Raw genomic sequence first — 26,418 nt, forward strand, 5'->3', positions numbered from 1 at the left:
GTGATTGTCGTAAAAATTGTGCGTTCATTCGATGATTGTGGACTTTTTAGCAACTTTTCGGAAACAAAATTAGCGTGTAATGTGAGGCTGGAGTCACGGTCAGCTTTAAAAGTTTACATTCCGTTTTTTAAAGGAAGATTGACAGCGTTAAGTTTAGTTTTTTTTTGCGATTATACAAAATCAGTGCAGGTGTTCAGCAAAACAAAATTGTTTCAAAACCTGAGTAAAATTTTAATAATAAAACAAAAAACCTTGAAGCTACTTTTAAACATCATAGCTTCTTAAAGCATGTTTACCATTTTTAACAAATAACGACAACATCCGGAATTTCGGATTCCTCTTTACGAATGGTGACAGATTTTAACAGCAATATATTATTCTAGAAAACTGCATTTTTGGTGCTTATGTTGAACCCTCCAAAGCTTTTTGCAAAATATCCGTTTCGGGAAAATTGGACCTGTAGTTCCCCTGGCCGCAAATGTTCACGGATTTTTATGATATAAGATTCATTTTGTAGGTTGGGGTTTTTTGTTTCTTAATATTTGAAAATATAATAAACATATTTTACTAACATTTTTGAAGTTTGTTCCGAATGAAAAAAATCACGAAATTTACTTGAAAAAATTACTTTCACTTTTAGCTATGCTTTACTGTATTTTATTTCTCAATAAATGGATATTTTTGACTAGAGATTTATAGAATAGTGGTATTCGGCCAACGGCCGAATACCGGATATTGACCTTTTCAATTATTCGGCCAAACGATTATTCGTACGAATATTCGGTCGAATATTCTTTTGAGTTTTCAATAGAAATACTTCTATTTCTACTGCTATTTCTAATAGAAATTTTTGATTTTTTACCATCTCAATGTGTCTCATGTTTTCAAGTCGATTATTTCCAACCAGATGTATCAGATCTTTATAAAGTAGAGGACTCGTTGATCTTCAAAATATTGCCATTAGCTTAAAAAAACCTCAGATGACTCGTCTCTTCTAGGACGTTTATCACAAAAGAGATTGGAGTCCAGTAAAATCTGGGACAAAACATGTCTAAACATGCGTTAAGCTAGTTGAATTTTTTTTTTTGTACCGAAATTGATGAATGTCTCATTTTTGCTAGATAAAATCATTTTTTGAAAAACTTGCAAAAAAAGGGAAAATCTGAACAGAAACTGTGCATTATTCTCAAACATACAAGAGGAAAAGAAATAAAATAACTTGAAATTTATTGTATTCATCGAATTACAACAGCAGTGTTCAAACCATACCTAACGAATAGATTTACTCTAAAAAATCGATTGTAACAGAAAATTTAAAAAAAATCAAAGAGCTTTTTGATTTTTTTCAAATTTCTGAACAAAATCGGGTAAAATCCGGAAAATTAAAAAAAAACACAGATGGCCCTCCCGGTCAGATTTAACTTTTCCCATATTCTTTCTTATTGGCAAAACTGAATGGATATATCAAGAAAATTTGGAATAAACGTTAATCAAAGCATTAAGCTATCTACAGTGAAAAATACACGGAAACATTTAAAATGTATAACTGAAATTAGAATTTTTTGGTAATTTTTAAGGTTCTTCAATATTACTTTTCGATATTTAATAAATTATCAAACATCAGTTAAAAAATTTTAGAAGCCTGTTTTTGTATAAATTAAAAAAAATCGGCCTTTTCGGCCTATTCGGCCGAATATCCAGCTCAATTATTCGGTTGGCCGAATATTCGGTTTAACGGTTTTTTGGAGGTATTCGGCGCCGAATATTCGGAACATCTCTATTTTAGACTAAAATTTAAGTTTTTTTTTGTTAATCTGATTGTCATTTCCATAGAGAAAACTTGGTATCTCAAAAATTTCAGTTGGTCAGTATATTGAAATGAAGATAAGAATGATCCATGGGTTTTGGGTCACATTAACTCGAACAGCTTTGGAAGGTTAAATCAATGATTGGAAAATTTTGGCATCCTCAATTCTAATCTTTTTCAGGTTTTATCAACAATTTACCCTATTTACACTATTTTTGAATTTTGAGGTTTTTTTCAAACTTACTTATTGCTAGCGTTCCATATACATTATAAAAACATCAAACGAAAGTTGAAAAAAAAACAGCATTTATCTATAAAAGTGGAGGCAATATACAAACATAAATCATATATTTATTAATTTCTTAAGCGACGAAAACTACACCAATTTAGCGTTATCCGACACCTTATTCAAACCTATCAGAATAATGCAAGAGAGCGTTAAATTTTGCTCTCATAGCTTGCAAATCGTTGCTAGCGACAATATTTGCCAGTATTCTCATTTTCAATATTTCCAATCTGATTTGCGCCATCTGAATCAAATCAAGAAAATCGAGATAATGAATACAAAAATAAAATTCAGGAAAATAAAAAAAAAATGAAAAAAAAAATCAACGAAATCAAGAAAATCTAAAATATTAAGATTAACAAGAAAATCAGGAAAAGTTAGCAAGTTAGGATATCCGGAAAATCAGGAAATTAGGAAAATCAAAAAAATCAAGATGATCAAGAAAATCAAGAAAATCAAGAAAATCAAGAAAATCGAGAAAATCAAGAAAATCAAGAAAATCAAGAAAATCAAGATAATCAAGAAAACCAAGAAAATCAAGAAAATCAAGAAAATCAAGAAAATCAAGAAAATCAAGAAAACAAGAAAATCAAGAAAATCAAGAAAATCAAGAAAATCAAGAAAATCAAGAAAATCAAGAAAATCAAGAAAATCAAGAAAATCAAGAAAATCAAGAAAATCAAGAAAATCAAGAAAATCAAGAAAATCAAGAAAATCAAAAAAATTAAGAAAATCAAGAAAATCAAGAAAATCAAGAAAATCAAGAAAATCAAGAAAATCAAGAAAATCAAGAAAATCAAGAAAATCAAGAAAATCAAGAAAATCAAGAAAATCAAGAAAATCAAGAAAATCAAGAAAATCAAGAAAATCAAGAAAATCAAGAAAATCAAGAAAATCAAGAAAATCAAGAAACTCAAGAAAGTCAAGAAAATCAAGAAAATCAAGAAAATCAAGAAAATCAAGAAAATCAAGAAAATCAAGAAAATCAAGAAAATCAAGAAAATCAAGAAAATCAAGAAAATCAAGAAAATCAAGAAAATCAAGAAAATCAAGAAAATCAATAAAATCAAGAAAATCAATAAAATCAAGAAAATCAAGAAAATCAAGAAAATCAAGAAAATCAAGAAAATCAAGAAAATCAAGAAAATCAAGAAAATCAAGAAAATCAAGAAAATCAAGAAAATCAAGAAAATCAAGAAAATCAAGAAAATCAAGAAAATCAAGAAAATCAAGAAAATCAAGAAAATCAAGAAAATCAAGAAAATCAAGAAAATCAAGAAAATCAAGAAAATCAAAAAAATCAAGAAAATCAAGAAAATCAAGAAAATCAAGAAAATCAAGAAAATCAAGAAAATCAAGAAACTCAAGAAAATCAAGAAAATCAAGAAAATCAAGAAAATCAAGAAAATCAAGAAAATCAAGAAAATCAAGAAAATCAAGAAAATCAAGAAAATCAAGAAAATCAATAAAATCAAGAAAATCAAGAAAATCAAGAAAATCAAGAAAATCAAGAAAATCAAGAAAATCAAGAAAATCAAGAAAATCAAGAAAATCAAGAAAATCAAGAAAATCAAGAAAATCAAGAAAATACAGAAAATCAAGAAAATAAAGAAAATCAAGAGAATCAAGAAAATCAAGAAAATCAAGAAAATCAAGAAAATCGATTAAAATAAAAAAAAAACAAGAAAATCAAGAAAATCAAGAAAGTCAAGAAAATCATGAAAGTCCAGAAATTCAAAAGGATAAAGATAATCATAAAAATAAAGAAACTCTAGAAAATACAAAAAAATCAAGAAAATCAAGAAATTCAAGAAAATCAAGAAAATCAAGAAAATCAAGAAAATTTAAGAAAATCAAGAAAATCAAAAAAAAGCAAAAAAACCAAGAAAATCAGGAAAATCAAGAAAATTTAAGAAAATCAAGAAAATCAAAAAAAGCAAGAAAACCAAGAAAATCAAGAAAATCAAGGAAATCAAGAAAATCAAGAAAATCAATAAAATCAAGAAAATCAAGAAAATCAAGAAAATCAAGAAAATCAAGAAAATCAAGAAAATCAAGAAGATCAAGGAAATCAAGAAAATCAAGAAAGTTAAAAAAACAAGAAAATCAAGAAAGTCTAGAAATTCAAAAGTATAAAGATAATCATCAAAATAATGAAAATCAAGAAAATCCAAAAAATCAAGAAAATCAAGAAAATTCAAGAAAATCAATATAATCAAGAAAAGCAAGAAAATCAAGAAAATCAAGAAAATCAAGAAAATCAAGAAAATCAAGAAAATCAAGAAAATCAAGAAAATCAAAAAATTCTTTTTTGTTTTGCTTTAACATTCATGTGTCATTGTCTGTTTTAATTAAGAAATTACCGAGTCGTATGATTTTCTTGATATAATAAATAAATTCATAAATCTTTATTATTTTTGTTTCCAATAAATATTTTTTATGATATTGATCACCAAAAATGCAAAAAAATTGATCTTGTACACTAGACTGCCCCAAATTTGTATGGAAAATTCAAAACATGTAAAATGTCATGCGTTGCAGGCTTTAATTGATCTTTGACCTAGTTTAAGATCTCATGCCAAATTTGGGCCAGATCCGATCACGGGAAGGGGTCGCTCAACGAGCCTGAAGTTTGTATAGGATTTTGAGACATTATATATATAGAATATAGAAATATAAAAAGAAATTGTTGGAAAAATGTCACAATTTACCACACTTATTCATACATTAACATGAAATTTTTTTAAGTGAAAATTCAAAGGCTCTACAAGGTTAGCCTGGTCAGTTAGTATTCATAAATTTTTTAAAAAATATTTATCTTAGTTTTCAAAGGTTATTTTTAAAATTAATTAGTCTAGATTTTACGCTTCAGCCTTTAAATTATTCATTGTTTTTCAATTTCATGAATTATGAATTTGCATGTTTCATTCGTTTATACTTAGTTTTGGAAGCATAACACAAGTCATTGAGTCTAAAAATAAATCGATACGAAACCTGAAGTGCACTTAAGTATCCCTATCTGGGTGGCCATAAGTAGCCAAAACTTTTGGAACAGCAGCCACCACAAATAGCAGGAAAGTCACCCAATAAAGAAAAAAAAAGTAATTCTGCCAACTTTCGCCAGACGGGTTGTGAAATTAATAGCACACAAATCCGAACCCATTTGGACAGGGACAAGAAACCGCACAAACTGTTTGGCCAAGTCTGTTTGGCCTTCGCCAAAACTTGATCTGCGACGAAAATGGAGGTTAACATCTTTTTCCCGGGCCGTAATTAAAAGTATTTGTCCCCTTATAAAAATGTGAACATACATACCTATAGCTTTACTAACAGCTAAGACTTTTACCACTTACAGGCCGAAAAAACAAAGCAGAAAAAGAGTGTTGAACCTCGCCACGGGAATCATCGTCGGTTTTTACCGGAATAGTCCGGAGCAAAAGTGGAAAAAAAAGTTCAAATCTCCTTGGCAAGAAATTTTCCTTGCTTCGCCTTAGGCCCTCACGTTGTGGTGTGAAGGCAAGTGCTAACCGCAAAATGCTCCCCCATTATGGTATCTATTTTCCTGTACTTCCGATATGCTGGACACAAAAGCTCCCCCGCAACTTCCGGATGGTGGTTGGAAAAAAGAAACAGAAACAACCGAAGAAAACTAGCTGCAAAGACTTTTCTTAAAAATCACCTACGGGTAGCTTGTGAGGATAAAGTGTATTTTTGTTTTCCACTGGTGAAAATGGAATTTTTAGTGTTTTTTCTTCTCTTTTCAAGCCGACCGGCGCTCAGAAAAAGAAATCCTAAGAATGGCAAAAGCTAAAGTTGGCTGGAAAGTGTAGTCAACTTTTTCCCCGGTATTTTCCGGCTAGTGGTCCATGTTGTGTCGTTTAGCAGATGGAATCACTTCAGCCAGACGGCTTTTGTGGGGAAGAAAAAAAGACTGGTGCTAAATATTGGGCTTGCTGTAGGCTTGTTGGTAAACATACATGGGAGTAGTTAATTTCAAACTTTGGCGACTGGGGAAAAAAATCCAAGAACTTATCCAATACACATTGATTTGTTAATATTTTTTTTTTATAAATTTCAAAAATTTAAGTTCAGTCAAAATTCAAACCCAAAATTAGATTTTGAGACAAATGAAAAGTTACTTTGAAAGCTTATTCCAGAAAATCTAAAAATACTCACTAAGCAACAGTTTACTTTCCGACGGCATAATCCGATATGAGAAAAGCCCGTCTGCACTCGACATTTTGACTGCATTTTTGGCTCCAAGTGCCATAATTTGCAACTTTGATTTACAGCTCAGACATTTGAATGGTTTGCAATTGAATGCTGGACCAAAGTAGAGAGAAATGCGGGGGAAGCTAAGAGCCCTGGCAAACTTGTTCTATTAGCAGTAAAATTTGCTGCCACTCAAAACAGAGTAAATCCATTCTCCATCCTCTGGAGCAGTTCAAAAGCATATTAAGCGCAAACCAAACCATCGGTTTTACAGTCCACTTTATGGTCAGCCACCGAATAGAACCGAAATCTCGTAAAGTCTCTGCCCCGCTGGAACCGAAAAACCTCCAACAGTTTATTTTGCACTCGAAAAACAGTGCCACAAGTCAAAGAGAGTGAACTGAGCAAGGGAATGCTGGACATCAAAAAATTGTAATGAAACTTCTCATATTTTGCACAATTTGTAGTAAAGTGTGTCGGTACATACTCGATCCAGGACGGGAGCGGAAAAATTCTTGCACTTCACAATGATGTTGCTTGGAAATTTGATTCCACACAATTTTCCTCGCGGTGATACAAATTGAATAAATTTATGAAAATTTTATTTCTTATTTGCTCCTTTGGTTTAATCTGTTTTAAATGTTTGACACGACGAAGTCGTTTCTATAATCTCAGAATTTACAAGATGTACCTTTTTCAAGTGATCTCATAATTTTTTTAAATTAAGAATTTTTTTATCAAGTTTTTTTAGGGACAATTATTTCCTCATAAAATCCTAAACTGAGCCCTAAGATTAATAACACTTTTATCATAATCGTTAACAGAACAATTCAACTCTCCAAACGGCAAATGTAATTTTTCCAACTTTTTTATCGAATGACGCACACCGTAGCTCCCGTCAGTTGATAGCACTTCAAACTTTTTTCCAATCGTTTACTTGCTGGAGAGTTTGCCCTCTCCGAGGATAGGGTTATTTCAATTTTCATTCTACAATGGAAAGCATTTTTATTAATTTGCTCCGGTGCTGCTGGGTTTTCGTGCTCACACCCACACAGGAATTTTTTTTATCATGGACATATTTCTCGGGAACACGAGTTTTTACTGCATTTCGTTTCTGTCCGGTCAATAGTCTTAAAAATAAAGTTCTCGCTGAAATTTATTTTTCTTTTGTCTATTTTTTTTTTTCAACAGCTGCGGTCGTAGGTATGTTTTATCTTATTTTGATGATAAAATTCATTTCAAAGTATTGTAGACAAAATTTCACAAACCTGACATTGTTTAAGATGATTATATTTTGGTGGCATATGACCCTCCGGTACGATCTTTGGGCAGCTCTCATTAGTAAATTTCTTAAAACATGTATCAAGTTTCAGAGCTTATCTAGTCATATTGAAAATTATACAGGCGCTATTGAAGTTCAATTGTTGATCATTCAATGTAAAAGATAGAATATTTTTAACTCTGTTCTGCATAAGAGCCCAAACAGATAAAGGGTGATACGGTCAAAATTTGGTCAATATCAACTTGACGTATTTTTTTCAATTTTGCATTTAAAAAACCTGAACACCCCTCAATTAGAAGGTGTGTGTGTGTGTGTGTGTGTAGAATGTTGCTCCTATTTCGATTTTGGAATTCACTCTTCAGTTGTCAAAATGCCGTCCAAGGAAGAAGAGCAGCGTATCAAAATTTTGCTCGCGCATCGCCAAAATCCGAACTACTCGCACGCAAAGCTGGCAAAATCGCTAAAAGTTGCCAAATCAACCGTTACAAATGTAATTAAAGTGTTTGGGGAACGTTTGTCGACAGCCAGGAAGTCTGGATCGGGGGGAAATCGACAACCGGAAGCCGCTGAGACGACAAAGAGAGTTGCCGGTAGTTTCATGCGAAACCCTAACATCTCTCTCCGAGATGCCGCAAATAAGCTGGGCCAAAAAACGAGCCGGGCTATCGACTTATAAGAAGGTAGTGACTCCAAATCGCGATGATGAACAAAATACGACGGCCAAAGCGCGATCCCGGAGGCTGTACACGACGATGTTGACGAAGTTTGACTGCTTGGTAATGGACGACGAAACCTACGTCAAAGCAGACTACAAGCAGCTTCCGGGACAGGAGTTTTATACGGCAAAAGGAAGGGGAAAGGTAGCAGATATGAAACTGTCAAAGTTCGCGAGAAATATCTAGTTTGGCAAGCCATCTGTACCTGTGGCTTGAAAAGCAGCATTTTCATAGCTGAAAAGCAGCTTTTTAATTGCTTCAGGGACTGTCAACCAAGAAATTTACGTAAAAGAGTTTTTGAATAAACGGCTTCTGCCTTTCCAGTTTAATCCAATCGTAAATGACGATTTAGCATATTCTCAACTTTTTGGAGACATATTTACGAATTGACTAAACTGCTATCCGATTCAACTTTTTTTGGGCGAAGCTTGTCGTAAATGAATGATAGATAATCACTAAAAACCAACTTGTTTTTGATGATCATTGAAAATGTATTAATATTCGATTTGGATTATCATTTCTATTACATTATCATGTTAGCTGGGTGCCCAATATTTCTCGATGGGACGAAAATCCGGACAGTTTGGTGGATTGATACTTTTTTCAACAAAATCGATCTTGTTCTCCTCATACCACTTAACGACATCCCAGCTGTAGTGGCAGCTTGCCAGGTCCGGCCAGAACTTCACCGGACCTTTGTGGGACCAAGTGAATGGCAAAACCCTCTTCTGGAGACAATCTTCTTTGTAAACATTTCCATTCATTATGTCTCCAGTGATGAAAATCTTAGTCTTCTTTCCAAAACTACAGATCCCTTGCCAAATCATCAACTTACGAGCAAATTTATCTGCGAAAACAAACTTGAATCTACCCGAGCATCCCCTTTACGCTTCGCAAAGTAAAATTTGTTATCGGGTATTTGTCCAAAACCCATTTTGACGTAAGTTTCGTCGCCCATGAAAATGCATTCGTTGTACTTGGTCAAAACTTTCTCGTACAACTTCCTTGCCTTGGTTTTGGCAACCAGGTTTTGTTTCAGCGTCCTGTTGAGGTGTTTGCTTGCATGATACGACCGCAAGCCTTCTCGCAAACAAATTCGTCGAGCTGTACTGTGGTTCGTCTTGAACTTTTTCGCCAAATCACGCAAGGAGATTCCACGATTACAGTGAACTGATCGAATTACCTTTTTTCGCAGCTTCCGGTCATATGTTCCACTTTTACGCCTGGTTTGTTTTGCTCGATAAACCGTAAGGGTCTCCCGGTAACGTTGCCGCACCGAATTTACAGTTGATTTTGGATATTTCAGGGATTTCGCGATCTTTACCCCTGACCACGTCGGTTTCTCTACGTGAGTGTGCAGAATTTTCTCTCGCCTTTCGCGTTCCATCGTCGATAACTATTGACTGACTGCTTCAATCTTGATGAAATTTTCACCACTAAGTAAACACACCATCCGAATTAAAACACTGTCAATAGATTCGCGATGTGACAACTAGGGGCGCTGCAGTAAATGAAAAGATGCGGCCAGATTCTACGTGAAACAGACTTTAATGATAAACAGTTCCTCCCCCTTCTGAAGATGCGTATGAAGTGGAAGAACAACCCCAAGAGGGCTATGTGACCAGAACAAAAAAAAGTTCGCAAGACAGTAACGTCAGGATAAACAATTACAGGCACAGTTAACGTCTCTCCATTTCACTGTCCAAAGTGCAGAGCAACAGGTTATGGGCCTGTTGTGGAAAAGAGATCGCTTGTGGAAGAGCATCCAGTCAGGAAGCCGGATTGTGGATTGCTAGGTGAAGCCTAGAAAGATCAGCGAACCAGGAACGAGAGCAATTGGTGAGACATCGAGTCAAAAGGAGAGCTTTGAGCCGAAACTGAACAAGGTCGTTGAACCGGAGCCACAAGAAAGCTGTCGAAATGGTGCCATGAGAGAACGTTGAACCGAATACCATGGATGGTCTGCTTAGGTTGGACATTCGAGCTGAGAACCACGAAAGATTAATCAGCCAGTGTTTTGGAAGATCTTTGGACAGAAAAGGCAAGTCGAGGTCGTCGAACTGGAACCACCGAGAGGCGTCACGCCTTAGGAAAAGCGTCGAAGCGAAGAGAAAGCTCCAAGCTGCAGGAAAGGCGTCAAGACTGTAGTCTTGGAATATCGTTGGGCTGAATCCATGGGGAGGTCGTCAGACAGAAGTCATCAGGTGGTCGTCGAGCCAGATATAGATCAGAAGTCATCGGCTCTTCCACGTAGTTCCACCTCCCCGTGGTGCAGAGTGGAAACGTGTATGCAAATCCAGCGTATTGCAGATGTACGGCCAAGAGAACTACACCAAACCCACTAGAAGTGGTGCACCCGGGTACTTAGGTACCCGTACTTGGGTGTGGGCGTGGTGGTCCAACACGCTTTCGGGGGGTCATGGCCCTGATATGCAGACGTGACCGGAGGGAGAGCGATCGCCAACTCGTTTTGCGCTTCGGTGGGTATAGACCCGACTCGCAAAACGAGTAGATGCGCAAAGTGGCAAAGTGGTGGCCAATGGTGGGCCGATCACTTGGGACGTGTTTACACGTCAGTGTCTGTGAGGCACAGTTTGCCGGAGGTGTCAGGGTTCGACACGCGTTTCGGGAATCTATGCGCCTGACCCGCGAGTGTGACCTGATGAGGGCGGTCTATAGCTCGATCTGCACTTCGGGTGGTCATGCGCCCGACTTGAAGATCGAGTAGTTGCGCTGAGTGGTGACTTAAATCAACACTACTTGAGAGTTCGGAGGAGTCTGAGTCCTACACGTGACGTAGGAGGCTTACCTCCCCTACCCGCGTGTTTGAACAGAGAAAATGTCGTCGACAACTCGCTTTGTGTTTCTGGACTTCCTGGACTGGATTCACAAAGTTAGTAGTTGCGCTGCGTGGGGACCTCATTCACACGATGAGATGTCAGGTCCTAACTCGTCAGAGGAGGGGTCGTGCATCGAGTTGTGTTAGAATGAGGTATGCTGATGGAGGATTCGGAAACGAGTATTGCCTTGGAGCGCACTAGTGCGAATTGACCTCCCACTATTGAAGCAAAGTGTGTCAAACAGTTCGAGGTGGGAACAAAGGTCAGTGGCCCCAGGTGGACTTTATGGCGTAGGGGGTACAGTGTTCCTTAGCATTGTATCATGAGTCGTCCAATTGTACCCATGGACCCAGAGTAGCAAACTGGGGGGACGCGGTGGCTCGTCGCGCCTTGAAATGCAATCCGTAAATTGGATTTACCACCTGGGTTAACTACTAATAAAAAAAGATCAGAAGTCATCGAGCCGCAGGTAGTAAGCTAGATCAGTCGGACCAAGAAGTCGCACCAAGTCAAGGGTTGTCGAGCCAAACAAGAGTGTCGATCCAAATGAAGATTGTCGAATTCATCTAACCGGAGCTACTGGGAGGTCATCGGACAGCTGCCACGAAAGGTCTTTGGTCCGGAATTTACGAGAAGGTCTTCGGATCTGAGTCATGATAGGACATCGAGGCAGCACCAGGAAAGGTTATCAGAACAGATTCCAGTGGAGGTCGCCACACTGATGCAATCGAAAGTTGTCGAGCTACAGCAAGAAGAGTGTGAAGCTCAGAAGCTAACTGGAAGGTCGTCGACGTCAGAATCAGGTAAATGTCGTTGAACCTGGGATCGTGGAAGATCGTCAAAAGCCCATTGGAATGTGGTCCGGCCTGTAAGCCAATAAAAGGTCTTACATTTGTAAAGAACCATAGGAGGTCAACGATTTAGACCAGAAGATCTTCGATCCGGAAGCCAGATAGAAAGTTGTAAAATCGTAACAGGAACAATGGCGTCAAGGCAAAGAATGATTGTCGACGAGGGAAGCTAAGGAAAGCCTCCCGTCCTACGAATTTGAACGATCGTCGTCAAAAAGAAGGCGATCAATACAATCCTATGCGTGTGTTGAAGAGGAGCAAACCCGACTTCAGTATCGCGAATTTACTTTTCATCTGAATCATAATTCTGAATCTCAAGTCTGCCTCTCACAAGATTCGACCAATGACTCATAATCAATCAATTTTTTTCCTGAGAGAAATATCGATCAAATGCTTTTAAATAGAAAATAATTCAAATGTCATCTCAAAATTGCTTATCAAACTATTGACTGTGAAAACTGTTTATATTTGTTAATGTTCCAAACAACTTTGTAATCATCTGTTTAAAAAAGTTCCAAAAATATTCCTTCACACAATTTATTGGGTTAAAGATTGAAATAAGAGTCGCAATCGCAATGTAGATGGAAATATTAGATACGGAAATATTAAATAAGTGCTTGATCTTTTTATACAAAAGCAATCATTAATTTGAAATAACAGTTTTGGGAGATCCGGTGTCAATCAATATTTAACTTAAAGTACCTTTGAGAAAATCGTTTAAAACAATGCCCTTCATCGCGTTGGCCAATGTTTGTGAAAACACATCAAAAACCATCAATCAATTGAACACCAATGAACCGAGAGGGCACGCCATTTGATAAGGGATTTTTTTTTTCGTTCAAACCACTTCGCTAACCTTAATGAAAACCCATTGAAATTAATCAAAGTGGCATTCCTTTTGAAGTGACCCACATTTGCGTGAGCGGCCTGCCTCCCTCTTTTCCATCCCCTACAGCTCCAATTATGCCATTTCGAATATGCAATCTTGCGATAAATTAATATGTTGGTAAGTACCCGAACAACCAGAACAAGTTTATTCAGGTGGTTAGTAGGTATGCATCTTTACCGGGTCTTATGGAAATTGAACCATAAACATCAACGCTAGTAATACTTTCCGGTGTTGTGGAATGAGGATTTTTTTCACTTTCTCCCGGTACGGTCAATTGGCAAACGGAAAAAAGACCAGGCGCTCGCGTGTTTGAATTAATTTTCACAGGATAATTATTACGTCCCCGGGCACCGTTTCGCCATTTGTGAGCGGATGAAAGCGGATGAAAAATAAAGTAAAGCCATAGCTTGGAAAATTAATGACCACGCTAAATAAAAGCGAATGAATTGTGTGATTTGAATGCAGAATGAGCCCTAGAAGAAAAACGTGAAACACACACAAAAAAAAAAAAATAGAAACTTACCACTCGTTTACACTGTTTTACGATAGCAGCTCGCGATACCAACGGCTCTGATTGATTTGAATCCGGCACGCGGTTCTTGTTGGTTCGTTATGACCGGTGATTATCTGAAACGAGAAAATGAAGTGGAAAATTAAATTTTGGCGGACGGTTTGATGAAATCCAATCGTAGAACAATTGGATTCCACTCATTTTGTCAATTCCAAGTAATGAATGGAAACAGAAGCAATTTGTTAGAGAGCTTTCCAATCATTAGTTTTCTTTTCGATTTACATTATGAAATTCGGTTCCTGTCTTCACATTTTGATAACCTAGGGAAATATTGCAAGACGGGTCCGAATTTTGTGCTCAGTAATGCTCATTGTCACCATAAATTATAACAATAATTCACTGAGACACTTAATCAAACTGATAATCGATATTCTGATTAAAACCAGATGTACATTTTTCTCAAACAAAACACTTAAGTAAGTTTATTCGGGTGAAGCACTTCCAACCTAAATTAAATCCCAATGGATGTACGATTCCATTACAAATTTACCCATTTTATCCTGCGCTTGATACGAAAAGAGGTCGAGTTGTGCAAGTTTGAAAACAATACATGAAGTAAAAGTTTGAGTGCAAGGCAGGAGTCAATGTAACTTGCATACAAGTATCTAAGTCCAGAGTAAACATTGCTTGAAAGCTAGTGTGCAAGGCTCAAATTTTTGTCATTGTACTGGTCAATATCCTATCTGATAGAATTATAATCTTGATATATTGCTATCAAATGGTGATATAAATTAATTTTTTTTTGCATGAACTTTTTGTTATAATTGTCGATATATTAACATCCTATGAGTACTAAATTATATCTCATTTTGATATGAAAAAAAATGAATATCATAATATCTTATATTGGTGAAAGCCTACCAGATTGCCCGGTTTTATCCGAACCTGCCCGGAATTATTATTTAAAATTAAGTAAAAGTTAGACCCAGCCCAGTTGCCCGGATTGGCTTTAAAAATGCCTAGATTTTACCCGGATTTGTTAAGTTTATTTGCATAAACGAACAAAATACTTTTATCAAGTAACTATAATTTTTTATTTTGTCGACTAAAAACGAAGATTTTAAAAAAAGTTTTGTCATGAAAATTGTCAACATGAAAATTTTATAGAAGCACGGAATACAATTAAAATTCCACTAACGATTTTTTATGAAACTATCATGTGTCAAACGTTTTTCCTCTTAGTTTTTATTCCATAATTTCAGTGTTTTTGCACAAATTTGCCTGGATAAGGCTCGGGTTTTGGTTAAAAGTTTTGAAAACAAGTGCCCGGTTTTTTTCCAGGTTTTATTTTCAAAAAGTCCGGATTTTCTCGGCGCGGACACGTGCGGGAAAATTTATGGCAACCTTATTTAACCCACATTGACCCTGGATATAAGGTGACAAAACTCACAGAGTTCCTAGGTAACTCGACAATAAGGGCGATAATTTTTTATTTTGACTTTTAAACGCATAAAACTTATTTTCAATAAGTTTCAAATTATTCGATGATAATTGACGAAAAGTTATATTTTAAAGTAAACATGATTTTTTTTTATTAAAATCAATTCCTATTGTAGGTGTTTCGGATCAATTTCATCAATTCCCTGCTCTTAAATATTAAGGTTTATAATTGTTTATAGCTGAAAATAAACCGGAGCCAGTTATCAAAACCAAGATTGTAAACTTACAGATTTTAATGATTATGTTGACAATTTGAAAATTATTTTCTTATCTTACAGTTAATAATTAAGAATCATGACACTGACTCATGAAATTATTATGACATTGAAATTTTAGTTGAATGTTTCTTCTGTTCATTCAAAGCTGAAATGATTGTTCTAAAAATGATTTCAGCGAAAATCACTGATTTTTTGGGCCATATCACTGTTTTCCAGTATTGCATGCCTGAAGATATAGATGATGACATCCTCCTCAAAAACTAGGAAACCGGGTCTTCCGAAGACTCTTCAGCAAATGGTCTGATATAAATTGCATTACTAAACATGACATTGGTATAAAAACTAACGATCGAGATAATTCAATGATTTAGATTCAAATTTTCAAAAAAAAAACTATCTACTGTCAAACGCACAATGGTATGCAAACTTGTTATAAATTAATTTAGCCTAATAACAATAGCTCTCAAGGCGTTATATGGGTTTTTGTTAAAACGAAAAAAAACTTTTAGATGTTCGTTTACAGTTTCATTTTGATGAATTGTTATAAGAGTATAATTTTCAAATCCTAAAAAATGGATAAATCATCCTTCGGGATGAAAATCCCGAGGGAAAAAATCCTAACTGGAAAATGTTGTTTGAAAACTTATTTGAGGTTCAGAAAAATGTACTTCGAAAGTTCATTGAACTCTTGAAAAGCGTAAGTCAAGATTCAGAACTAAATTTATAGATATTTTTTTTCAAAGGATAAAATTACAAGAAACGCTTTATGTAACTACGTCGAGTAACTATTCTTTTTCACATATTTCGCAAACCCTGATTTTTTTTCATTTTGCAAAGATCAAATATGCCTTGCTATAAATCATATTCCGGTTTAATTCAATTGAAAACAATTTTATTTTTATGAATAGGTTTATAATCAAAAGTCCCTCGATGGGGGGTTTTTTTTTCTTATTTAGCCAGGAATAATTATAACACCAAAAATGAAAAGTGAAACAGAAAATTGATTTCTTAAAACATTTTTCTTCTTATGACCATCACATAAACCCGATAAATCAATAAATTTGAGTAATGCAATTTAAAATAAATCAGAAGCAAGGTTCAGTTCAATACAATGGTTTCTTTCGGTAAGTAATTGAAAAATTATTCAAAACGATGTTCCTTATTCTGAGTTCGTTATTTGCTAGAGAATAAATTTTAGGCAGTGGGTGGGGGTGGGGGGGGTTGCAGGAGGCAAAGTTTCAATAAAAAAAAAAACACCCGAAATATTTTTTCATAATCGCAGCATATCAGCAGATTCGAAGTCGGAAAAAAAACCAATTATTTTGATCAAATTTGCTCTTTACTTAAGAAAAATCAAAAACATTACCAATTTTATCATATTTTTCCAATTCATAGAAAATTTTCCAAAAATTATATTGACATTTAAAATTGAAATTTGAAAAAAAAACCTCCATAATTTTGAAATTCTGTAAAATCTGTGAATTTTTCTAATATTCAGTGTTCTGTGTCACAGGTTCTGTGATGAAAATTTTCTAAAAAATTCTTTGAAAGTATAGATTTTTCTGTGATTTCGACAACCATGGACCATGCCTTAACAAACTGAGGAATTCAAATTTACATAAGTAGCAATTCAAGCTTGACCGAATAATATTTCTGTGCAATTGATTCTGCATTCTTTAAACAATGGAAGCACTGTAAGATTCTCATTCCGGATAAGTCGGAGATTTGAATAAAGACAAGTTTTCAAACTTTCAAAGCGATGTGTCTAGAAAAAAATACTGATATAGAAAGAACGAAGGTTTGCTAATACCTGAGTGCGCAAATAAATTCGGTATGAAAATTAGAACTCTCATTTTTCAATCATGATTCGAGATCTAAATGAAGTAAAATGTTTTAAAATTTTTGTGTAATTATAAATTAAGAATTTCTGATTTGCGATTCAGAATTTCTTAAGCCATGCCAATTTAAGCGATTTCTTCTTAAAAATTCGATTGCCTAATTTAAAACCCAGGAAAAAATCTATCACAGTAAAAACATTTGAAAAAAAAATGTCCGAAGCAAATCAACTTTATACAATATTGTTTCAGGATTTCGAAACAGTAGATGTCATGTGCAGAATTTATTTCAATGTCTTATAAAGTGGGTTGAATTTAAAACAAGGATTCTAGCGATTTTTCGATTTAAAATACCAAAGTTTTACTCGTTTTATTCGGTTAAAAATCTTGATTTTCACGGTTTTTATTAAACTGGTTTATTGATATAAAATCATGTTGAATGATGAAAATTCAAAGTTAAACCCAAAAATACTAACAATAGTTTCCCAAAACTTGTTAACCTGAACGAAATCATGACAAATACTTTGACGTCTTTTAACACACAGACTTTTTCCATCAAATTGCCAAGTTTTCATACGGAGTGAATCCAACGTATAGAAGCATATAACAATTAGTATATCTACATTATTTCGCTCCATAATTTGAACAATTTTACTAAAATAAGTCTAGTTAACTTTATCTTGTAGTTTTAATGGCTCTTTTTAAAGACTGTACAAATTTCAGTTTTACTAAAATTTGAAGTGATATTTTTGTAAAAAAACCAAAGACAAGTTTAAGAAAACAAAATTGTTTATACAAATAATGTATTACTTAAATCATTGGAACTTAGGATTCGTGAAAATATAGAAAACATGGCTGCAATTTAAACGCTTGAATGTAAGATATTTTTTTGACGCAAGCTTGTTTTCGTCACTTTTTTTACATGAGACATATTTTCTAGCTTAGAAAACTTTAAGACAAACTTAAAATAAGGAAAAATTCAAAGTCAAAGTTAAAATTAGAAAAATTCGAAACCTTGAAAACTTGAAATCTTGATCTGATTGTTGGAAACCAGATAAACATTAGGGACCGTGAAGAAATCTATACCGAGAAACACCAAATTTCGACACTCTTTATACTCGAACCACTGGACCAGATTATACTTACTCAGTAGCATAAAGTTACCAAACATGTTGTCGATAATGATTTCTTAAAAAATTTTATAGAATTTGAGTTATGCTTGTAAAAAAATCGCTTTTGCGGAGAGCGAAAAGTGAGATATCCCGTATTTGATCCGCAATGAGTAAAAAAGGCCGAAAACCAAACTCAAATCAAACTAAAATAAGTGATTATGAGGTAAATCTATATCGAGACTGTCGAATCGTACTCTTACATTTGTAAATTAATTTTAAAATATTTTTGGAATCCGTGTAATCTTTTCAAAAAATGGCAATTTTCCTGATGATGTGCCGAAATTCTCGACTTTTTCCAGGTTTTTCAGGTTTTAGCGGTTTGCTAGCAAACCTGTAAACATGATCATATTCGTTTTATTTTTATAATTTCAATAAAATAAACTTGAAACATTTGCTTAAGAAAGTTTTAAGTTTTTATGACATATTTTGTAAAAATTTTAAATCATTCAAAGTTTAAAGTGAACTTCTTCTACGATAAGTTCGCATAAAGCCCATATCAAGGTTCTGAAACATCCTGAATTTAAAAAAATCACAGATCTTCAAATCCCAAGAAAAAAAAGATTTATTTTGGCTAAGTGTTTTTACTAAAATTTAACTATGTGATTTAAGATTGAAAAATAGAATTCTTTTAACTGAAACTTTTAACGTAAACTTTTTCAAATCTTAGATAATGTATAACGTAAGGGAGAATAGGGTATCGTGAGCTATAGGGAAACGTGAACTATCATTAATACCTCGGCTGAGTGTTGAGATAAACGATCTCAATCTAACTGCTATCGTTGTTACTATTCATGGGCAAATATTCTCATATTTGGTTAACTTGGGTACGCATCAAAATCAGAACTTAAATAACTTAACAAAAATTATGGAAAAAATGATCTATTACAAGATTCGGAACTCTAGCGAAAATCGACGGACAAAATCAAAAAGTGCCACCATCAAATGCTGCGGCAGAAATGCAACTCTTTAGTAAAACACGCTAAGGAAAAAACCAATTTATATTACACGGTGGGAAATAACTACCAGTTCGAGGATTCATTTGCACGACAAACGCACTGAGAACTTTCTCTACGTGGTCTCTACGTAGAGTCTTCAATCGCTATTCAAAGCTTTTTTTCTTAGGGGCTGTTCAGATACCAGTTGGAAAGAAAAATGAGATTTTAGACCCCCTCTGTAGACAAGCGTGGAAATTTGGCAAACCCCGTCCCCGGAAGTGCACGTGGACAGATTTGGATTTTTTTTTTATTCAAATCTAATTTGAGAGATAGAAAACACTACTTTTTGCTTTTTTGTTATTGAAATGGCTGATTTGGAAAAAAAATTAATTAAATAAAATTTCTAAATTATCAAATTTATCACATGCTTTCAAATGGCTACTACCCAAGAAAACAGAATTCCCTTAAAAAGGTTCCAAAGAAAGTTAATCAGCTCTTGTTTGTGTCTGGAGAGAATGCTAATCAGCCCAAAATTTAAGTTCTTAAAGTTTCTTTCAAGTTCGTTTAGATGGCTGTAGAGAACGCTATTCAGCTTCCAAGAGAATGTCAAGAAACTTCTACGCGCCAAAAAAAAAATCCGATTGATTGATTGCTCCGAAAACCTGATGTCAGATTGCTAGGTTGCCGGTTTATCATGGTCTATCTCATTGGTTTTAATTATATTGTTTTGATTAGAAGAGCTGGCTTAACGCCTAGAGAATTGAACCGCTGCTCTCTAGGTTGCAATGAAACTCACCAGCCTCTCGACCAATCCAGCAATAGTTCATTGCCGCTGTAATAATTAGTATTTAAACTTAATGTCATTTGAGATGATTGAATTGGTTGGTCAATAGATTGCATCTTATTTCGTTTCAAAGACACCCAGTACACCATATAAATAATTGAACAAAAATTTCTGATCATTAAAAAATTTATTCGAATATCTCAACATTTATAAGAAAAATTCGAAAAAATCTTGAATTCTATTTGTAAATATCAGTACAGATATAAACAAAACAAATACCATGACAAGAAATTGACAGATATTTTTGACATGTCGCTTGGAATTCCCATATAGGTTCTGTAAAACACCTTGAAGTATCTTAATGGTGCGTTTTAGAATGTTTCGCGACCGTTATCGACCTTCTTTAAAGAAGTTCCAATAAAAGCGCTTAGAAGTTCCGTTATCGATAGTTTAACCTTTCAAAGGGCGATGGAAGTTCCTGAGTAACTTTTACGAGACAAAAGTCACATGAAGTTCCCGTAAAACATTTTTTCAGCCTAATGTGAACTTCGGAGTTCCATCTTTAAGTAAAAACGCGACTTTTGGTTGCTTGGGTAGTTCTCTGTGCTACTAGTTGTTTAAACTTAAACTGGAAAGCTTTGCAAATTTAAGATTTTGATTTAAACATTTTAGTAAAACTAGATAAAATTTATCAGCATTTGAATGAATTATTAAATTATTAATTATTATTTATCATAAATCAGAATCCCAATTAAAAAAAAATACTTTGCCACGTCATCAAAACCCTTAATCGCAATATCCTCAGCACTGTTCCGTGGAATTTGGAATCAATGATCATGCTCAACGAGATATGCAATACAAATTAGTTATCTGTTTTAATTGAAGATTATTTTTTTTATTGAGGAATCTGAATGCGCAAAAACGATTGTGGTTCTCAATTAAATTGAGTCAGTGGCATAAGCTTTTCTTCAAAAATTGGTGAAAGTAGGTCAGAGTGTATTTTGCAAATGTATTCCAAAATTGAACAAAAGCATATAAGAGTGCATTTTAAACCTCCCGGAACGAGGGGTATAAGAGAAAAATTCAATTATCGAGAAATGTTGACCTTTTCTGTCAGTAGGTGGTGTTAAGGTTTGTTAAAAGATTGTCCGTTGGCATTTATATGCAAAATTTCAAGAGCTAGGTATCTTTGAATATATTATTTTTGCTTATGGTCTTAGATTTGTCTAGCTTTTTCACGTGTAAAAGGATTTTTTAATGAAACAGCAATAGTGGGTAATCATTGGCCACATAATGTGAAATTTTCAAATTTGTATTCTTTACTTTGTTTAATTTCCGACTTTATTGATTGAAAAATCGCATTTTAAACAATCATAATAAATCACATAATCCCATTCAAATCAATCTCAATGAAGCCGTTACCCGTCATAATGCCAAATTTATAACCTTTCATTGCTTTTATAAACATCTAACGCGACGCTTCATCTGCCTCTCTAAGTGGAAAATATTTGATTGCATACATCAGCGTGCTATCAAACCATGTAACATAATAGTAACCCAACCAGCCCATCCACCCACACAAACATTCAACCAGAGCTCAAAGGGGGTTTGTTTACCAAAATCACAGCTCCTTCAATCTGTGTACCCTGAATGCTCCTGCCGCCGAGGGAAAATTCCCTTCATAATACGGGAAAGCAGATCAAAACCGATTTATCTTTCGCTCCTCTGATGGGAGCAGCCGAATCCACCCAAATTCAGAAAACAAAACAACAAGCAAGCAAGAATCGTACTGAAGGCAGCGTCGATTTGATTGCATTATGTCACCCAAAAGATTGGCATAAAGAAAAATGGAATGGCTCCCGGCGTGGAGCAAGAATTGTCCTTCTCCTGTCTCCGAGCTCATGCATCAGCCATTTTTATTGGATTTTTCGGAATGCTGCTGTTATTTATTGTAGGGTAGTTATATGTCGACATGCTTTATATCCGTTTTTCCTGGAAAAGAGGTATCCCGCGTATTGATATCTTCAATGGGTTCTCAATTGCTGGAAAATTAACTGTTGATATGATTCATTATTGAAGCTTTGATCGGTGAATTCTTACATGGATAGATTATTTCCAAACTACTGTTGAATCATAATTTTCGTCAGACTATAAAAGGTTCATGAACTGGTAATTTAAAAACATTGAGTCGGCTGGTGTTCTTTCTCCAGTAACATGGAGCTCGAGAAAGCCACGCGAACAGTTGGAAATAGGATGAACTATTTTTGACGGTCGCCGTGAAAGGTTCTTTTCACCGAACAAAGCACCCAATTGATTTCAAAGAGTTTTTTTTTCTCGATTGACGCATCGCAACAAAAGATTATCAGAATTTTTATTCCAAAAAACAGTTTGGATATTGTTCTAAAAACATATTTTTCATTTGAATTACTGATTATTATGGTTTCATTTGATCACAGTTTCCTCTCCAGTTTATATGTCCGCATCTCAAAAGATGATCACGTTCCCAAACTGTCATGCTTTGAAATAAACAACTCCAGCTGAAATAATTCGATTCAAAAGTCCATTTTCATTCATCTCAGCGCATAAACTACTTAGAGGTATTATTAAATTTTCCTCATCAGTGGTTATCTCGTTTCTACATCAATCAACCCGATGGTGACTTTCTTCCAAAAAGGGCCGGGTACACTGTGTCAAAACAGGCCTCAATCGAGAGAAACAGAGTCAAACTTTTCAAAAACCGATCTAATTAAGAAACCGGAAAACGTGCCCAGGATTGGCAATTGACATTTTTGGCCTTTTTGCTTAAACTGATGAGCAAAACAACAGCTTCGATATTAGAGTGGAAGGAAAAAATCTTCAAGCGAAAATCCTAACCTCAAACCATCCGCCCGATTTTGGAGTCACCCCCTATAATAAGCAACACTCGATACCGGAAAGCTGTCGACACGCTTCCGTTCGAGTCTTTGGCCTAATCTAATAAGCTTAGGGGAAAGGTTTCCTAAATGGGCCTATCGGGTTAAATGACCCTACGACTGTTTGATGAAATGGCTAACTAGACAGCTTATCTGACCAATGCATTTTGAGGGTGATAAACTTAGAACATAAGGCAAGAAAGAATTTTATGAATTTGCAAACTCAAAAAAAAATTAAAAATCATACAAGGTTTTGATACATTTTTATGTAATATTTTGACTTTTAAAAATTATACGTAATGAAGCTTAAAACAAAAACTAGGATGGTTTTTGTTTCTCACTCAAATGAAATTTAGAAATTAAACATATTTCAGCCTTTGTGGAGGTTTAATAATGATTATATAGTGGAATAATAGAGTGTTTTTGTATGCCCCCATCATGTTTGTAAAATGCCTCCATCCTAAAATAACAGGTTAAATAGAATAAATAAATGATTTTTATTATTGAACCTTCAAATCTAAGCTCTGAATAACATCTTAGACAGAATTGAAGATCTAAAAACAGATTTGATAAAGTTTTTCTCATGGATGAATTGCCTCCATAGTATGGCAACCCTAACTTTTGTTTTATTCCATAAAATTATAGAATACATAGATTTTTATAAAACTTCAGCTTTGTCGTACGGAAATTATTACTTTCTAGCAGTTTCAATGAAATTATACGGAAATATTGCCAAAAAAACAGAAATTTTGTTCAAAACATGAATAGGCGCATTTAGCCCGCGCGGTTTGAGGTTCGGCATTTTTGACAACACTTATAATAAAATCATTTTCTTGGAAACAGAAGAAAATTTTAACATAAAAATTACTCCAATGTATAGAAAACAGATGCCTGCACACGTGTATATAGTTTTTGTACACATATTCGATGTGATATTTGATTAAATCAGTGTTCTGCTTAATAGGCGCATATAGCCCGCTCCTCCCCTATTTATTTCCCGATATCGACATGCCGCCGAAAAGTCGTCGTGTGCAGGCAGGAAGAAATCATATGGCGCTCCTCATCTTGGTGGGAAAGCTCGATGATGAAAGCTGGTGTAAGAAGGCGAGTAAGAAGGGAATCTGTGGGGAATTCAAACAACAGATTCTTCTCCGTTGTATCGAGGCAAACACACCCGAATTCCGGGAAGCGACTAATGAAGATCGACAGATAGCAAAAAGCCTAATCAACTGTCGAATCTTGGATAAGACGACGAGAGCGAGATGGGATTCAAATTAATGAAAAATATGAGAATGAAATTATGAAAATTGGAAAACAGAATTCTGAAGACCTAGCAGTTACAAAAAATGGAAAATAAAGATGGAGGGAAATGAAAAATTCAATCTTTTCAATTGAGACAAAAAAAAATGCATGGATGTTAAATAACTTTAAAGAATTGTTACGTAGTTCAGGGTAGTGCCACAATTAAAGGATGAGAAAAAAGGGAGAAAAGTGGTAAGTTACCATCGATTGTACCACTGCCCTAGGAGATCAAATTGCAAATAACATGCAAGACGTTCGATAAGAGATGAAAAATCTCAATGACGAATTAGAACGCATGAATATCCAAGTGAACCATCGACAGAATGTGTGCGATTTTAGTGCTGTGATAAATGGTCTTCAATATTCCCCTACACCTCTACCACATCCGCTAGATCGAAGCTCGCGTTTAACCGGAGCAAGGGTAGATGGTGAAGAAAACATTTCTGGTAATAGTGTGAAGCCAAATCAACCTCGTGCCAGTGAAAATGTTTCCAGCTCGTGTTTTAAAGCAAACTGTCTCCAGAGATAAACGACGGCTCTAATTGTTGGAAAGTCTATTAGCTCACATTCGAACTTACCGCCGATATAAATAAATGGGATGATGGGATGAAAGCCAAATATCTTGCAGCCATGCTACGGTCCGGCTTTGAAAGTCCTCCGAAGTATAGGCACCAACGAGAGACGGTCATATTTGTGCCTGAAAGGAGGTCAAAAAAGAAAATTTGGACAACAATTCCCATAGCCCTCCACCATGGTCAATTCCGATCAAGCTGGCAGCAGAAAGGTGAAGACCTCGATGAGTTTGCTGAAGACGTTCGGCGTTTGTTAGCGTCAGTCTATCGCGACTGCCCAAGAGATGCCCGTGATAAAATCGCCATGAATCACTTTCTTGATGGGCTTAACGATCCCGCTATTCAGGATCTAGTACGGTTCAGTTTACCAAATTCCTTAGACTCAGCAATACAGTCGGCTCTCCGATTTCACTTTTCTCGTAACGAAGTCAGATCGAATTTCCATTCGGTGATATTAGTTTGCAAGCCCGAGAACGCTTCTAGTGCAGGATCCGAAGAAGAATCTCTGTGTGTTGAGGGAGCGCCTATCTACGGCGTGAGATCCACTGGAACTCAAACTCAGCGTCGCCGTTTCAAACTACCCCAGTAAGCGCGTCCTCTCAAAAATCGACAGAGCATGTAAAAAATCGAAAGTTGAGTCACCGAACTTAGAATAAAACGGTTAATTTTGGTGACACTCCAAGAACGCAAATATTCTCATTCGGTTTGTCCGGCCGAGATACCTAGAGGCAACGAATGCTAATGCGTGTCTGCGAAATCAGTTTGAATCGTACGCTCTTACGGTGCAGTCGACTTCTCAGGCAGGCGTCTCGAAGGGAAACATACAAACACGATTCGGGTTGTTTTCGTGTGTTGCTCTGGAGGGCGTGTCGTGGCACTCACTCAAGGCACGCGTATGGTCTGTTCCTCTCTGCCGATGTGATGATGCAAAATCGCCAGAGAGATCGTAACGATCCCTCTGGCGATTTGAGTTACCTTTCTGCCGATTCATGTTTACTGGGACGCAGCTACCACTCAAAGAATTCGGTAAACGAGAAAAAGCCAGCTTAGGGAGGACCATTCGCTCAACCGTCAACACGAGAGCTATCTCACGAATGAATCAGTGAACGGAGTAGCTTGTGAAGCTGTCATCGACTGTGGTGTCGCTGTAACGATTCTTGGTCGTTCTTTTTGGGATCTTCTTGGGGAAAGTGTAAACAAAATGGATAAACCAAAGTGCATCAAAACAGTGTCTGGTGAAGTTTTGCCCGTGATCGTGGAAAAAGAGATAGTGTTCAAGTTTGGAAAGCATTTTGTAAGACACAAAGTCTGGATAATTGATATTACCCCAAAGGCTGCATAATTGGAAATGACTTTTTCCGTGCTCACTACTGTGTTATTGACTTTGTGAGAAATTTATTGCGGGTATCGGACTGCAAACCCATACCGCTTCGAGTGGACAAAAAGGACGTGCCGATAGTGTTTCAAATAAGTGCAATTAAACCCAGCAAACATGAAATCGCACTAAAATGATAACTCAAGTCATTAAAAACGTTACTGCGAATCGTAATTCCAACTAGCGCAAGTAAAATGTCGTAAAAATCGTTACTCGAAGTCGTATTAAATGGTTTAAATCGGATATGATAAAAAGTCCGCTTTGCTTTTCATATGAAGAAAGCGATGTCTTCTTCATTTTTAAGTTTTCAAACAAATGCATAAATATTACTTTCAAGAAAACGCAATCTGCCGACCTGCTGCGCGATGTTTCATATGTTTTTCGAAGTGTTGTGGGTTTTCGTTCAATGAAAACGGTGT

The 26,418-nt window shown here is 35.3% G+C and overlaps 1 protein-coding gene across 3 annotated transcripts in view; it reads right to left on the reverse strand.

The window, feature by feature from the left end:
• Positions 1-26,418, reverse strand: part of LOC129741865 (neuroligin-4, X-linked-like) — an 862,824-nt gene that overhangs the window by 707,878 nt on the left and 128,528 nt on the right. For all 3 annotated transcript variants that reach the window (XM_055733675.1, XM_055733676.1, XM_055733677.1), the window contains one exon: positions 13,407-13,510. The gene's annotated coding sequence lies outside the window, so the exon portion shown is untranslated. The remainder of the gene's footprint in view (positions 1-13,406; positions 13,511-26,418) is intronic.

Source organism: Uranotaenia lowii, chromosome 2, assembly GCF_029784155.1.
Source record: "Uranotaenia lowii strain MFRU-FL chromosome 2, ASM2978415v1, whole genome shotgun sequence".
Classification (NCBI taxonomy): domain Eukaryota; kingdom Metazoa; phylum Arthropoda; class Insecta; order Diptera; family Culicidae; genus Uranotaenia; species Uranotaenia lowii.